General features: G+C 39.3%; 1 protein-coding gene across 2 annotated transcripts in view; it reads left to right on the top strand.

Annotated features, from left to right (window-relative positions):
- The first annotated feature begins 4013 nt into the window (after window positions 1–4013).
- hdac9b (histone deacetylase 9b) overlaps window positions 4014–15579 on the top strand; it is a 39184-nt gene continuing 27618 nt past the window's right edge. For both annotated transcript variants that reach the window (XM_067601760.1, XM_067601763.1), the window contains exons 1-2: window positions 4014–4098; window positions 4307–4346. The gene's annotated coding sequence lies outside the window, so the exon portion shown is untranslated. The remainder of the gene's footprint in view (window positions 4099–4306; window positions 4347–15579) is intronic.

Raw genomic sequence — 15579 nt, forward strand, 5'->3', positions numbered from 1 at the left:
TGGAGTGCTGATGTAGAGCCAGGCCACTTGATTAGCAGATCCAAATCCCTATCCAATATGGTCCTTTAAGCCTATAAAAATGCATAAATAAAAATAAGACACGGCTGATTTCAAGCAGTATGAGTGAACAAGGCCAAACTGGATGGAGACACATCCAAACATCTAAACACATTGTGATGTTTGATGAGCAGTGATGTATGAAACAGGTGTAAAGAGAGGAGAGAGGTGCTTTGTTCCACTCCTAAAGGGAAGACATTTGTCCACTGGGCCAAACAGTAAACCAAAAAGAGGTAGCAAAGAATGCTTTGAAGTGACAAATAAAAATGTGAGACTGCGGACAGCTGTAGATTTATGACGATGACAAATCTGCATATAATCTGTGCTAATCACATAGGCCTTGCTTCTGGTTGAGATAAAAGCATCTCCCCTTTTCACCAAAATTCCTGCCAGTGGGTTGTTATGTAGCCAAAACAGTGGGAAAGGGCTCAGTTGGTAGGTTCACAGCTTACTGTTGCCTCTTGGCTTTGAAATGAGTGACCAAGTGCAATGACAAGCAGTTGCAGTTTCTTTCCCAACTCTTGATAACTGGCATTACAAACTATCTGTGCACATGTTGAAACACAGGACATCTAAGATTACATTTACTGGTCAATTGACATTTCATAGATTATTGTTGTTGCACAGCAGCAACTGATGTGACATGGCTGTGCCTGTCCCGGTCCAAGTCCCAGGTGAGTTTAGAGACAATTATAAACAGTCATATGAATTAGAGTAATGTGGGACAATTTTTGCAATTGGCACTTCAGCAGTATATTTCAATATGATCCCAATACATTATATCCACAATATCATCCAATACCATTCTGAAAGGTGTTTTCTAATCATATTAGAAAAGAGAATGCAGATATCACATTTGGAGAAGGAATGGCAAATATAAAAATGTTCCTTGTGCAAAATTTTCTCAGGTTATGAGCCTTTCCTAATGTGGGACAGTTTAGGCTGAAATGTAAGAATGGTCTAAATCACCTTAATTCATAAAATGCATGTATACTAATAATAATCCTTAACATTAAATGATTTGATGAGGCTACTAGTTATGGTTATATCTGTAGTCTCAATTCAATTTTCAGTTATTCCATTTATTTATTTTTTCTATCTATCTATCTATCTATCTAGCCATCTATCTATCTATCTATGGCATTACATGTGTGAAGACATGTGATTTCAATTACATGACACCCCAGGTTTAATTTGACAGCAGTCTGATTCATGAGCATTTGTTAGAAGAAGAGATGGATTTGCATTTGAGCTCAGGTGTCCCACGTTACACTACTGCACCCTAGATGGCACTGTTTCCATTTTAATGACCTTTTTGTGGACTAGTAGACGCTACAGGTGCTATTTTTAGGAGATGAGTCACTGCAAACTGTAGTCTGTACATGCAGCTGTCATAGCATTCACATTTTGGAATTTTATTTGATGCAAAACATATAATAGCCTTTTCACAAACAGTAAGCTACACTGGAGCTATTTAAAAATAATAATAAAAAATGTAAGAATAGAGTTTAAGACACATTATAAACCTATTTCTTTGTAACACGTTTGTTTTGTCTCAGATCTAGAGGTTCAGGAATTTACGAAAAAGATAGTAGGCTACCAGTGCAAGTTAGTTTACGACAGCTCTTTCTTGCAATGAGAGGTGATTGATCATGCTGCAGACTTGTGCACCTGTTGCAGACAAGCAGTGGTCGGAACTGCCCTCGTCACCATCTCAGAGATTATCAGAGGGCAGTTGAGCAGACACAGTGCTCTGTCTGCCACTGCCTTGGCGGGGATTTTATATCGTCCCTTCTGTCGACCAAGTGAGGCTATTTATAGTTCAGACGTCATACAGCCACAGACACCGATCACATCCAACACGTCCTCCAATCTAAACATAGCAGTACACCCCCAGACCCTCAACCCTGTACTCAAGGTAGAAAATTAAAGCTGGAGTGCGGGACTTTTGTCTCCCCCTTCTGGCAGAGAGAGTAATTACAAAAACACTGTCGACATGTCGTATTCTCGTATTCTACTCCGTCACTACTTTTGGCAAAAACAAACAAAAACAAAAAAAAAGCTGCTGAAAAAGGTAGATAAATTGTTTTGAGCGTCACACAACGCCGCAAAATGACTCGTTTCACTATCAGAGTTTGGTCCATTCGATCTCATGACATTTGGAAAGTCTAGAAGGGCCGCACGATTAAACTATTTTATCCCCATTCAAGTTAACGGAGGGCTAACCGGAAGTTAGCCACTCGGTCTCTGGTGCTCAAGCTCCGCCCGTAGAGCGTGCACAGTATGCATCCATCCGGCTAGCGCGGGAATGTCGCCACTAACTCAGTATACTGAGAAATACTGGGGAGAGATTTACGTGAACAGCGTTAAGTGAAGTCGTGTGGCAAAGGCCCGAATGTAAAGGACGTTCAGTTAGTCAAGTTCCGCACTGCAGGTTTAACATTTCCACTTCGGTCTTAAGTGTTGAAGTATGTGAGTTGAACAAATTCGATATGATATGACTGCAAAACTAAATCCAAAGGTTAAAAATTGTATTGTTAATGCTATGCTGCTTAAGTTAGGAATGAATTCTGTCAGCATAACTTCCGTTTTAAAAAAAAAAAACAACAAAAAACGGCAGTTATCACCTATATAGGTATATACGGGTAAAAAGCCCAAAGTTGGACTGTAATTAATAGTTATACAAGAATAATTACATGTTTTTCCCTCCAAGCTTTGCACTACCTAAGCTATATGTTTTGAACAGAAGCTAGAGACAAAACACTTTGCTAACGCCTAGCTTAATTAAGTGTAAGGCCTGCCTATTAATATTTTAACTGACGGTTGGCTCAGCAGTCACAGGTGGTCGTTGTGTAATCGATTCACATTGTGACTCTGCCAACTGTCCGTTTTATAACAAGCATGACATTCTCCACTCAACCACAGAGCTGGAAAAGGGTTTATTGCTAAAGTACTGACAGACCTTATCATCACTGCTTTCGCAGACTGTTCCAATATGTAGGCTATTGTAGTGCAGACTGACATCTAGTTATAAATAGACTGTTGCTTACGAATGTATGATCTCACCAAACGTGGTGAAAATGAAGGATTTGACTCAGGAACTCATCAATTTGCTGGGCTGCATCGTACAGTATACACATTGAGTTTTTTCTTTCTATTATTTAATTTAAAAAATTAAAGTCAGAAATTGAATAGGATGTCAAAATCTCTTGAGACTGTTAGTGTCTGATGTATAAAAATAATTATGCTACATAGACTAATATAAATACCTGTACAAACACCTTTTTTACCTGATCATGTTTATTATTATTAATAAATGTCTCTCGTATATTTACACAATTGTAGGGGCTACTGTTACAAAGTGGTGGAAGAATAGAAGTCTTAACAGCGAAGTGGAGCCTACTGAGTATCAAAAGTAAATGCACTCATAATGCAGAATAGCACTGTCAGTGTTATATTATTGGATTATTGGATCATTATTATTGATGCATTAACATGTAATCAGTACTTTAATGTAGTTGTTCAAGGTGGAGCTAATGTTAACTGCATTATATGTTGTTGTGTTGTTTATAAAGTGCATCATATTTTGTAAACAGAACCCATGTTTTGTAAAAACTAAGAAGTAAGTACAAAAAATTATAGCTCTTTTAATAAAAAAAATCCCCAGAAATGTTGTGGATGACAAGTGTAAAGAAGCATGAAATGGAAATATTATAGTAAAGTATTCTAAAGTTGTACCTAAACTCTGCACTTAAGTAAATGTACTCAGTTATTTTCCACCACGGATAACATCTTAAACTTTATTTTGTCCACACCATATTTGTTCTGCACTATTTCATATCCTATGTACCATATTCATTATTAATTAGTACTTACATTCTACTACTTACTGCACTGCACATACTTTTTACTTTCCGTTTCTACTCCTGTTTTTCTTTTTTTTTTTCTTTTTTTTTTTTTTTTTTACAAATACTGAAGAATCAAAATTGCAAACACAAACAGAGCAAAACATGAACATGCTGGAGTAGAGCTGAGTCAGAAGTAAGTTGCTTGTTTGTCCTTTTTAGATGCCAGTAAATTAAAGTTAATTGACAGTGCAGCTGTTGCAATGAGGGTTATTTTTTATGTTAGTTTGGTTCTCGGTTGTTTTGCTGGACACTCTGTCACTCCAACAAAAACTTTTTACAGATGTGTTGCATTTGAAATGGCTCATGTTTGATGGCTTTCGTGACTGGTGCTCTTTCCACAGGTGTCGTATTGTGACAGCATTTCAATCTTCTTCGAGCAAGGTAATAGGAAAACACAAGAACCACAGACCCTCCAGTGTACACATGACATTTTCACTTAGACAGTGACACAAGAAAAACACAACTCATACTTGACATAAAAGCCTTCCACAGCCACTCCAAATGACCCTTCAGTCATCTTTCCATTTCAGAATATTTATGATATTTTTACATTAGACTTGTTCTTGGCAGGTTAATGCTCACAGATGTCTGCACTGCTCAGATGGCTTGAGGGGGCAGGTACCATCTGAGCTGTGTCAGGGAGAGAGTCATTTTAACAGCACCTTACACTTAGCCTAACACATAATTTGATAGTACCAATGAATGTGTTAATGAGACAAAATGTTTTTGATAGAACAAATCTTGGCAGGCATCTGTGAATTATTCACTGGACCTGATACTGTAAGTTAGCATGTTCAGCTATACAATTGCCAAGCAGAATTCACATAAGCAGCATGTTGCATGACATCCCTGCTGGGTACTGCATGTTAACTATAGTGACTTCCATGGTCTTAAACTTGGCATCTGGCAGATACTATTAGTAAAAAATATTCTATAAACACTGCAGAATAATCATTTAGCTACTAGCAGAGATGACATAAGAAGTGAGACTGAGCTTGTTTATCAAAGTGGAGAGAATACAATGCCCTTTTCTTTTTTTTTTTCGCAACTAAAGTGATGAAAGCGATGAATTACGCTTTGTCATTGTGGATTTATTTCCTGTGTTTGTGAGCCATCCTTGACTGACTGTGACTGTGTGAAGGCAGTCTTTATGTCACGCAGCAGGAATTGAAGTTCCAATAGAGACAAAGAATGCTGTGATGTTTTGTGCCGGGTGACAGAAACTATGACATGAAACGATGATTGAGCCAATCTTCTGCCTCAAGTGGGCTAAAAGAAAAAACTGGAATTGCAGGGAATTCACAATTGTAAACTTGTGTGTATATTTGTGTGAGAGTGTATGGGTGTTTGTACAGGTGTGCCAGTGTTACAATATGTTAAAACATAGGTAGATGTCAGTCTGTAGTATAGAGAAAGGATAATTACTTTGTGAGAGATACGCTATATCTAAATAATAATATTATCAGTACATAGTTGTTTTAGGATATTAGTTCATACTAGATTCTCCTTTCTTTTTAGATGTGTAGACATGATTTCCTTTCTAGTGTAAAGCTACAGCCTCAAGGTTCTCTCACTTATTCATTTCTTTATAGCGCATGAAAAGTGCTTAACAGCACGGCAGAGATAGAATGTACTGGCCTCAAAATATGTCATAACTCAACAAGGCAATTATTTTATGAAGAGTTTGCATTTGTTGAACACACCAGTCCTTTACAGCTCACACTAAAAACATGTTATGACTCTTGACATTTATATTTTATATAACACATCATCTGATGTGGCTTTATAATTTCCTTGAGCTTATAGAACTCTTAAAGGTTACACTGAGAGACAATATGGGACATTAATAAGAGTCCAAAAGCTCATAATAGGCTACATGTGATGACATACAGTGTACAAACAGAGCAATTACAAGTAAGTCATCATGCTCAAAAGACTCATAAAGCCAAAGTCATTATGGATTATAGCCTATTATGACATTTTTTGAAACATTTAGGATGTCCATCTAACGTCTAATTGCAATGTTTTCATGTTGCTTGCATGAAACTCTTATTACAGTAAAACCAGCAATGAACATGGAGCACTGGGAGGTACTTAGATTGAAGTTGTAGGTCAGTGCGTTTCCATGATAGGTAAAAATCTGTTTGCTTTTGTGTTTCTGTCATGATCCACATATTTTTGGGAAGGGGGGAATTTGTGTTATCCTTTATGATCCAAAAGACTTTAAAAAACAGCTTTGGTAATTAGTACCAAGGACCCAGTGCCAGTCAGCATAATGTGTTCTTTAGCTGGATTTCACACTTGGAAATAAGCTCTCATTCTATCCATCATCTGGCTTGTAAAATGACAGATGAATAATCATTATATAATTCCACCAGTGGTTTCTGTTACAGAAACACCAAGATCTTAGTCTTAAACATTCATCTCTCAGCTTTATGTTAGCCATGCTCGTTGATATCCTTAAACTATTTTTTGTGTGGTCCAGGGTCTATTATTGGCTCTTGCTGTAAGTGTTTTCTGTTCCATAACAAGATGAATCCCCAAAGTGGCATTAGGTTACCAGGCAACAGTGTACACTGCACTGCTTGATTATAATTTTCTTTGTATAGTTATGAAGTTTAATTGTAAGTGACTACATGGCAGTCGGCCAAAATTAACCACTGTTAACAGAGCCTGCAGAGCCTGATGTATGTCAGGAGGCGTAGAGGCTAGCAGACTATATTTGGCTGCTATGTTCCCTTCAAAGAGACGAGTTCTAGGTCTGGACTTGACATTTCCCTTAGACTGGAAAAAATGGGTTTGGGTCAGTGAGTTTTTGAGGGAGGAGGGGTGTTGTTGATGCCCAGAGGACGGTGCTGGTCTCTGTTCTGCAGTGGCTCATTGTTATGTTCTCTTCATCTGTACAGTACAGGAAGCTTAAATGACAAGATGAAACTAGCAATTATATGTGTTGAGATACAACGTGGTCTTTATAACAATGGGCATCATTGCTGTAATATTCACAAGATACCCATACGAACAGTACAGCTTGTCATCATCAGGTAAAAACTTTGTGCACATCCCTCTAAGTTTGGTGATTTTTAGGTCCGTACATTTTCTCAGCTTTGAGAAAATTCTCTACCTTCTTAGGCTCATATAACCCCTGTAAAACTAGCAATTCAAAAAGCAAAGTATATTATAGTCAATAACTTAAAATAAGGCTGTTATTCTTAGTTACTGAGTAGGTAACATGTTAGAGGTAAATGATTATGACAAATTACGACATGACAGGAAGGTGCAGCAGCAGCACACTGTCAGTCTATGAAAGGAGAGGTTTGCTGATTTGGCAATGACACAACATATTCATGTGACTGTTAGAAATCCGTTAACAGCTCAGCTAAGATCAATTAATCTGTCTAGGAGTCAATACAACTTTTTACTTTAGGTTGTCCCAAAGTTCTGTTTGATTAGTCTCTTCTGTGTGTGCTGAGGTTAAGCAGAAGCATGTGGATTGAAGTTCTGGGTTTTATCTCAGCATGTTGTCATAAAAAAGAAATGGAGAGCCATGTTCACAGCTTTATTTGTTTTGCTGTTTTTGGCTGCTGCCGCAGTGGAAGTAAGAGAGTGACTTGTATAGCAGACATTGTGCAGACAATCTGAATATAATCTGAATGTAATCCAGGTGCCACAGAACTATTCTGACTTAAATCAGTTTTTCCTCATTCACACTGTTGTTTTATTTTAGAGTTACAACAGCAACTTTATTAAATGCAGTTGCATACACAGAAAACATTTTAACCAGTCCTCAAACCAGCACGATGTATCTGACAAATACAATTCGACTTCTTTTTCAATGTCATCTCTCTACAAAACATTCAGCTCTCCCGCAGGGTGAAAAAGTCAGAGGGGTTCCCACAGTGTAGAGTTGTGGCTGAGGCTGTTGGTGCATAAAATAGTAGGTTGTGGTGAATGTGTGAGGAATATTTTTATCTCTATATAGATAGCAGTCAGAGGAGAGCCGTGGCCCAGAGGAGGAATCTGGCTCCTGTTGCAGAGTTGGTGGGTTTAGTCTGGTGTTCTCAGTGTTGTTCATCTGGCCCCACTGTAGACCCCTGGGCTCTCTGGGGGGATGTACTTCCATTTGTTTTTACTTCCTGTCCAAATGGAGTTGGAGAGATGAATCATTCATGTCTTTGAGAGGCCTTTTGTGTGGATGAATAATGGGCAGATTTAAGGCTCCTGCCTCAAGTGTTTAAGATTAATATGCGCTGCTTTTTGTCAGTGTACTGTTTTTTTTCTATAATGCATATGCTTTGTTTATTTCTTCTTTTTTTCTTCTTTAGTTTAAGTGAACACTGAGATTTTTTAAGGCTTGCTCTTTTTCACAATTTATGTTTTTTTTATCTTGCCTATCTACTTATACTTATCTGCTTAACTGTCTGTCAGTGCGCCGATTGACAGGCGCCGCGGTGAGCGCCGCCGCCCTAACTTGATCCTGGTCTGTCAAACCTGCATGGTGAAATCAGTGAAGGTGATAAATGAGCTGTGCTTTGGAGTTCTTGGTATGCCCAACATGACGGCCAGATTGTCACTAAACTGTCACAGGGTGGGGCCGTTTTCCTTGATGGCAGAAACAGACAAACCTCAGACTTCACAGGCCCATTAGTTGTCACTCCGTGCCATCCCATCATCCTCTGGGGGATGGACCGGACTGCACTACCATGCGTCATGCTAAACATCTCTTTGTTGTTACCTTTCATCTGTGGGTACCTGCCACCTCTCCCAGCCCATCCTGTGAGTTATGGGACTGCAGGAGGTCATGGCCGCAACCCCTCCCCACTTGGCGTGAAATGTGCAGAACAAACTGATCCAGGAATTACACAGAGATTGGACACACTGGCTGGGTATCTAAGAGCAGAGTCCTCATAAAGGTCTCTGTGGCCAGATAGGTGTGAAAGGGTTACCAGCCCATCTGTTACCAAAACAGAAAATTTTGGCCCCTTTGAGGTGAGAACCTTAGAGCATTCTCTAAATTCTCCCTTTTAGCTTTGAGTAGCATTATCTCAGTAAAGCTGCTGACAAATGGAGGCATGAAAGGGAAAGCCACATCATGTTCTCTTTAAAACAGAAAAATGACAGTCATCTGGAAAAGGGAGTTTTAGTCATGGCCTTCAGTTGTTTTTGAGAGCGCATACTGTAATAACATCACTAAATGACATCTTTTATCAACGAGCAGACCAAAAAAAGAATGACGATGTGGATATTTGAAGGCTTTTTTTCCCTCTGGCTTATTAGCTCTATTTTGTGATTTTAAAGGTAGGAATCTCCATCCTTTGTAGTAACCATTCAAGTTCTCAACTTCATGACATCTTTTGATATTTTGTGATAACTGCAGCTGCAACGATGAGTCATCTAATTGATAGGTTGATTGGCAGGCAGTTCATCTGCATCTATTTTGATAATTGATTAATCATTCATTTTTCAATCAAATATGCTTTATATAACTTTTGATAGTTCCAGCTTTTCAAATGTGAAGATTTGATGCTTGTCTTTGTCATTTATTATAGTTTTGGATTGTTGGTCAAATACAACAAGAACTTAAAATGCATCTCTTTGGGCTGTGGGAAATTATAACAGACATTTTTCACTTTTTTCTGACATTTTATAGACAAAAATGATAATGAGTGAAAAATAATGAATTTTTGTTCTGCTAATTTCTACATGTTTTATAAAAGAGACAGCCAAAGCTTGTTAGACCCTTTGTTATTGAAGGGACTGGGTCGAAAAGTCAGTTTGGTTACTGGATCTGAGATGAAAGGAAGAGGTCAGGAACGCTGCTGCCACTCCCAAACACAGCATGGTGGCATTGCTATGTGAATATGTGTGTGCATATCTATGCATGGGTGTGTGTGTTTATCTGTGCGTGTATATTTGTTTGCAGATTTTTATGTTTTTATTTGTATTCCTACAGTATCTACGCTCTTAGTCAACCTCTTTGCTGTCAGTGTACGTGCAGCCTTTCCTCCTATTTGTCCAGTACGCTGGCACAGTGTTTGTTGTGCATCAGAGTATTTGTCTTCCTGGTCCTTGGCAGTTTAGTGCACTACATTTTTGTTCCTGTTCTTAATCAACCTGCAGGGTGCACTGTTGCAGAAGGATCCACCAGGGGTTTTACCCCGCTTGGACAGTGTCCCACAATTACAAGTCCTGTAACTAATTACATCTACTCTTTCCAGTCTCAATCAAGCTGATGAAATTCACAAATAACAGAATAAACTGTCAGACAAATAGACAGTAAGGGAAATTTGTAATATCTTTGTTATTACAACCCATGCAATGACACAAACCACACCACAACATATATAAGTGTGATACAAAAGTGACAATAAAAGTGATTTGACAAATCTAAAAGACAGACAGAAAGAGACACAAAGATTTATCGGAAAAACAGACTTTCATCAGTGGTGGAAGCAACTGTAGCACTACTATTGTTTTCCCACCAAACAAGTGAGGCGACCCCCTGAACCATGCCTTTGCCTCTCAAGGGAGAGAGGAGCTGTTCAACATGTTTAGTCACTCTCATAGGAATTGCAAAAGTAGAACATTGTCTTTACAATTTACTTGGGAGTTTGTGTAACCTAAGCAAGTAACTTCCACTGCAAAAAAAACCCCAAACCCAAAAAACCCATTAGGGAGAATTTTTAACTATGGTGGAAAAATGTATATGAATATGATTCTGTAATAAGATACAGAATCTCAAGGTCACCTAAAGCGTTTAAAAATACCTCTGGAACCCCTCCAGGTTTATGCATATAGAGCACAGACATTAACATTGTAACAGAGATGGCGGGTGCACTAGTGGGACATTTCCCGGTATGTATAGTGCTACCTTAATAATCAGAGGAAGAGCTATTTTTCTGAGGTATTGTTGCATCCAAGACCTTTGAGACGCTGCAGGAGGAGAGAATTGTGACTGTACAGTGGTCAAGCAGAGAAGTGGTGGCGTAGGTGGAAGTGGCTTGGACAATAAGCGTCAGCCCACCCTTCCCATAGTAAACTTGATTTCCTGCTGTATTTTTTTTTTTAAGACAGACCTTTAAAATCTATGAATGGAGTTTTGTTTGTCTCTTTAAAGGTCATTGACAAATCCAGAATAGCAGTCAAGTGGTAAGCGTAGCCAATTATTTAAAAACTGTCGCATTCATATTTTTATGTTTTTGGGTTTTTTCCTTGATAAGTGTGCTTAACAAATATAGGTCACTGAAGTGAGATTCATTCTCTTAAAAGGAAATCTGGAACCTGGGTGAAAACTTCCTGTACTTTTTCAGTGACTGAAATAACAAAGCTGGTATTTTGCCAAAAGACAAACAAGACTGATAAAATGTGTTTTCTCAAAGGCTGTGGTGATAACAAAAATATATATTTTGTTATCATATTAAGATAATAGCTCCAAGGCACTTGGGAGGGATGATGCTATGATAATCCCCTCATAAACGGGCTAGACTAGCAGGATGTGGATTGGAAGAATGCTTCTGAACAGGGAACCTTTGTTTTTATTAATCCCTCAGGGAATTTTTAAGGTCAGCTAAGCTTGGCTGGATTCCATCAGAGTCACATGTGTCTGTTTGGGCCTGTGTGTTTGTATGATACAGATGAGTCGTTTGACGTCTGCAGGCATTTCAGTGATGCAATGATTCTGCATGCTGTGGCTTCAGGCAGCAAACTTTTCTCCAAAATCTTGCTCCCTGGCTAATCGCTTGCTAAAATGACAGCTGACATTAAGAATGATCTTTCGAAGGCTCTAATCGATACTAAGCCGTTCAGCGTTAGAATATCATTAGAGAATCAATAGTTTGTGCTGTTTTTAAGAAGGTGCTGGGCAAGGAGACAAAGTGGAACATAAAGTGGGCTTGTCATGATTGAATGTAGGGTGGAAGTTGTACAACAACAACATGGTCAATTTGATACAAACAGTGGATCAATGGTTTCCAGCAGTGATGAGCACATTGATCAGTAAAATTACGGAGCGCTGCCCTATGTTTCCAGTGTGCCTTTGTGCTCCACATCTATTTTTAGAGAGCCTATGGCAGCAGATGAAGGCACGGCATCAGGGACCTATTCAAAGTTAGAAAGTAAACTGACCTCAAGGTCAGTACACAATAAGTGGATGCTTTGAAATTGCTTCGAAATAGAGTTTTTCTCTTGTTGGGATTGTGTTATGGTTCAGTCAGTCTTTCACATCGCAAGATGGAGATTTCACAGCAGATGAATGAAGATTTTTCCTGAAAGCCTTTTTGCTTTTGAGAATATACATTGATTCATCTCTCTCTTTGAATAGTACCATCTCTGTGTTTTTTATGTTTGATGTCTCTCAAAAATGAGGAACTGGGCTGGGCTCCATTTAACTGTGTTATTCTTAGCGGCATTGCCAAACTTTGCTGGCAATGTTTCAAGATTAAGCACCAAACATGACTGCCTTTAAATGCTTTTTCATGTTATTTGATCCAACCTGTTAAGTGCATTCTATATCACCCTGAAAGTACCACAGGAAATACCACAGGACGCCAGACAGAGTAACCCAATAAAAGCAAGAGCGCCCAAATCATTAGTGGGGAAACACGCTCACATAACACATCCAGATGTACAGGCTAATTGGATTTTACCATCAAATCAACAGTTGTAGTGCCTTTGTGCTTTTATGAGACTGACCGCAAGGTAAAGGGAAAATGGGCTGTTTGAAGTGACAAAACTTTACCCATGGCTTTTAGCAGGTAGGATTGCTGAGCTTGGTAGCTAACGGAGCATGCTGTGACTAGGGCAGAGAGAGCCATGGCTTCACTCATCCAAAATGGTCTAGGAACTCTTCCACACTTAGCAATGGTGACTCATGAAGGGCTGATGTAAGTAAGATGGCGGGCATTGAGGTAATTGGTGTGGAGAGTTAATTTCCCTCCTGTGTCAGGGCTGCCCTCAGAGCTGTGGGGTGTCCACTAGAGAGAAGAAGCTCAGGGGATGGAGGAGGGGGGCGGCATGGTTACGTCAGAAGTTGCTGTTAGTATACAGACCCTCTCTTGGGAGGGACATCCCCTCTGACGGGAGAAATCAGCACCTGACAATGATTACATCCGCTGCAGTCCTCCCAAGGTGGCATGATGAAACTCTGCATCCACACAGGTAGGCAGGAAGACGAGCAATAAGCAGGAAGTCAGAGAAATTATTATTTTTTAAATCAAAACAGATTCTACTAAACGTATTGATTACGGTAATACAAGATTCACTCTGTGATCCATTTATTTTACAATAGACAACTCCCCCCTGGGATACACGGGGGCTTTGAAGTTCAGAGAACACGGAACAACAAAACATGGTTGACTCATTCCCTCCCACACGGGGATCATCCGCTATTAAGGGGAACAAACGTTTTCTAACCGGATCAAATTAGTTATAAGGAGCAGTGTTTGTCCACCCATTATATCTGTTGCAACACTTAAGTTCAGCTCCCTTCCTTCTCCAGTCTGCTTCCCTGCTGGGTTTCATCATGCACACTGTGTCACAAGGCAGCAGCGCTATGGTGATTAAGCCACAGAACTTGGGAGTTGATTTGGAACTGGTACAGTAATTGTGGTAATGTGAGTAGGCTTATTTGGTTGAAAAATACAAGTCCCCAGGTTATGACCAGGTTCTCTAAATAGAACAGAAAGACTGAGGTATCGTAGCGGGAAGTAGCTCTTTGTTTTTATTTCTGGTACCAATAGGTAATTTAAATGGACTTAGTTGGAGAAAACAACATAATGTTGACGTGTGTATGGATGCGTGTGTATGTGTGTATGTATATTGACATCCCTTGCTCTTTGAAACAGGCTATAATGGCCTTTCATTTAAATTTGGAAAGTGCTGGGGGCACTTCACTGGTTTGACCCACTTGTTCCCTCATCTCTAATATTCCCCCACTCCATGTCGGTGCTCTAATGTCAAAACACACACACACACACACACACACAAAATGACACACGCACACATGAAGTTTGTGTTTGATAATGAGGGAGGTGACAGACAGTCAAGCCTCGGCCCCGGAGAGCAGAGCAGAGCGGCTCTCCAGCAGGGACGCTGACGTTCACACTTAAATGCTTTAATAGGACTAAAGTAGACAAAGGCCGCCAGTGACGCAGTAGGAGCTATAATGGGCTTGCCACATTGCAGGTTTACTGGACCCTGCCTATTGGACAGAGCTATTTCCAATCCCACAATCCCTCATCAGCCTCAGGAAGCTAGTTATAAATAAAAAGTGTAGGTTAATCGCTGCTAACATGTCCCACTGAAATGTCTTTATTTTTAGGAGCAGTAGGGCAGGTTGACCGATGTTTTCCAACATGATACTGAGAACTGATTATTCACCTCTATTCCTTGTAAAGGCGCAAAGAAATTAGTGTCATTCCTTGTCCTTACGTTACCCACATTTAACCAAAAAATCAATGTATACAGTGCAGAACATTCTCTAAACAGTCAAGTGAACAAGTGAAAAAAAACCCCAATAAATAACTCTATTATAATAATATAATTAATATAATAATAACTGATATGAATGATCAGAACTGAATGGCAAAAATAGTCCCTATGTTTGCAGCATTTTATTGGGCAATAGTGGAAAATCACAGTAACAGGAACATTGCAAAATGTGTTTTGACCTACTCATTCAAGGATTTCACGGCATGATGACATATAAATAGGGATTCCTTTGTCACGATAATTGTCATTCATGTGACAGCCTTACTTCCCCTTTTGATCAATTATGCTTCGGCCTATGTTGAGGTCAGCCTACAGGGTCAGAGCTTTCCTGGTCTGACAGATACTGTGACAGATGGAGTTCTAGGTTTTTACGTTGGACTTGAAGGCTTGTTATCTCTCACACCATCCTTATCCAGCTTGAATGCCAAACTACCTCACGAAAACCAGGAGTTTGCTAAATCTCTTAACACTAAAATGTGTCACCAAAGGGAGATTCGAGTAACCACTTTTAAAATAGATTTTCCACGATGTTCTATGACTATTTTATAAAGTAAACAAAGATGACAAAAAAGATTAAGATGTTTAATTTGAGTTTTGAGATAACCAAGAAGTGGGAAGGAATTAAAAATAAATATACGCATAATCCCCTAGTTGCCTCCTTTTCTAAATAATCAAGCTACTCAACATATATCATGCATTAGCCTGAGAGTTGTTTTATGTCTGGGGCGAGCCTGCAAGCTGTGCATTTCCTTCTTGGCTTCTTCGCTGTGCTGTGATAAAAGGATTGAGGGGTTAAATGTTTGTCCAGCTGAAACAACACAGTAAAACTCCTTCTCTGTGTCTCTGTAGCCGAGTCGTCAGAGCTCAGGACCTAAAAATAGCTGCGCTGGCTCCACGCCCCTGGCTGGGGGACAGGTCAAATTATGAAGGAAGATGAAAAATTTAAAGGCACAGGCTGCTTGGCCACAAACCCAGCCCTGCATCAGTGGTCAGATAGAACATTTGACTTGACTTTTATGGGATGGAGTCAGATTATATTAACTACGGATCTTGACTGGTTTGGGATGTAATATTAATTGAAAAAATCCTACTGTATAGCTACTTGATGCTCAAAATTCTGTCATTTTTT

Source organism: Thunnus thynnus, chromosome 10 (genome assembly GCF_963924715.1).
Source record: "Thunnus thynnus chromosome 10, fThuThy2.1, whole genome shotgun sequence".
NCBI lineage: Eukaryota > Metazoa > Chordata > Actinopteri > Scombriformes > Scombridae > Thunnus > Thunnus thynnus.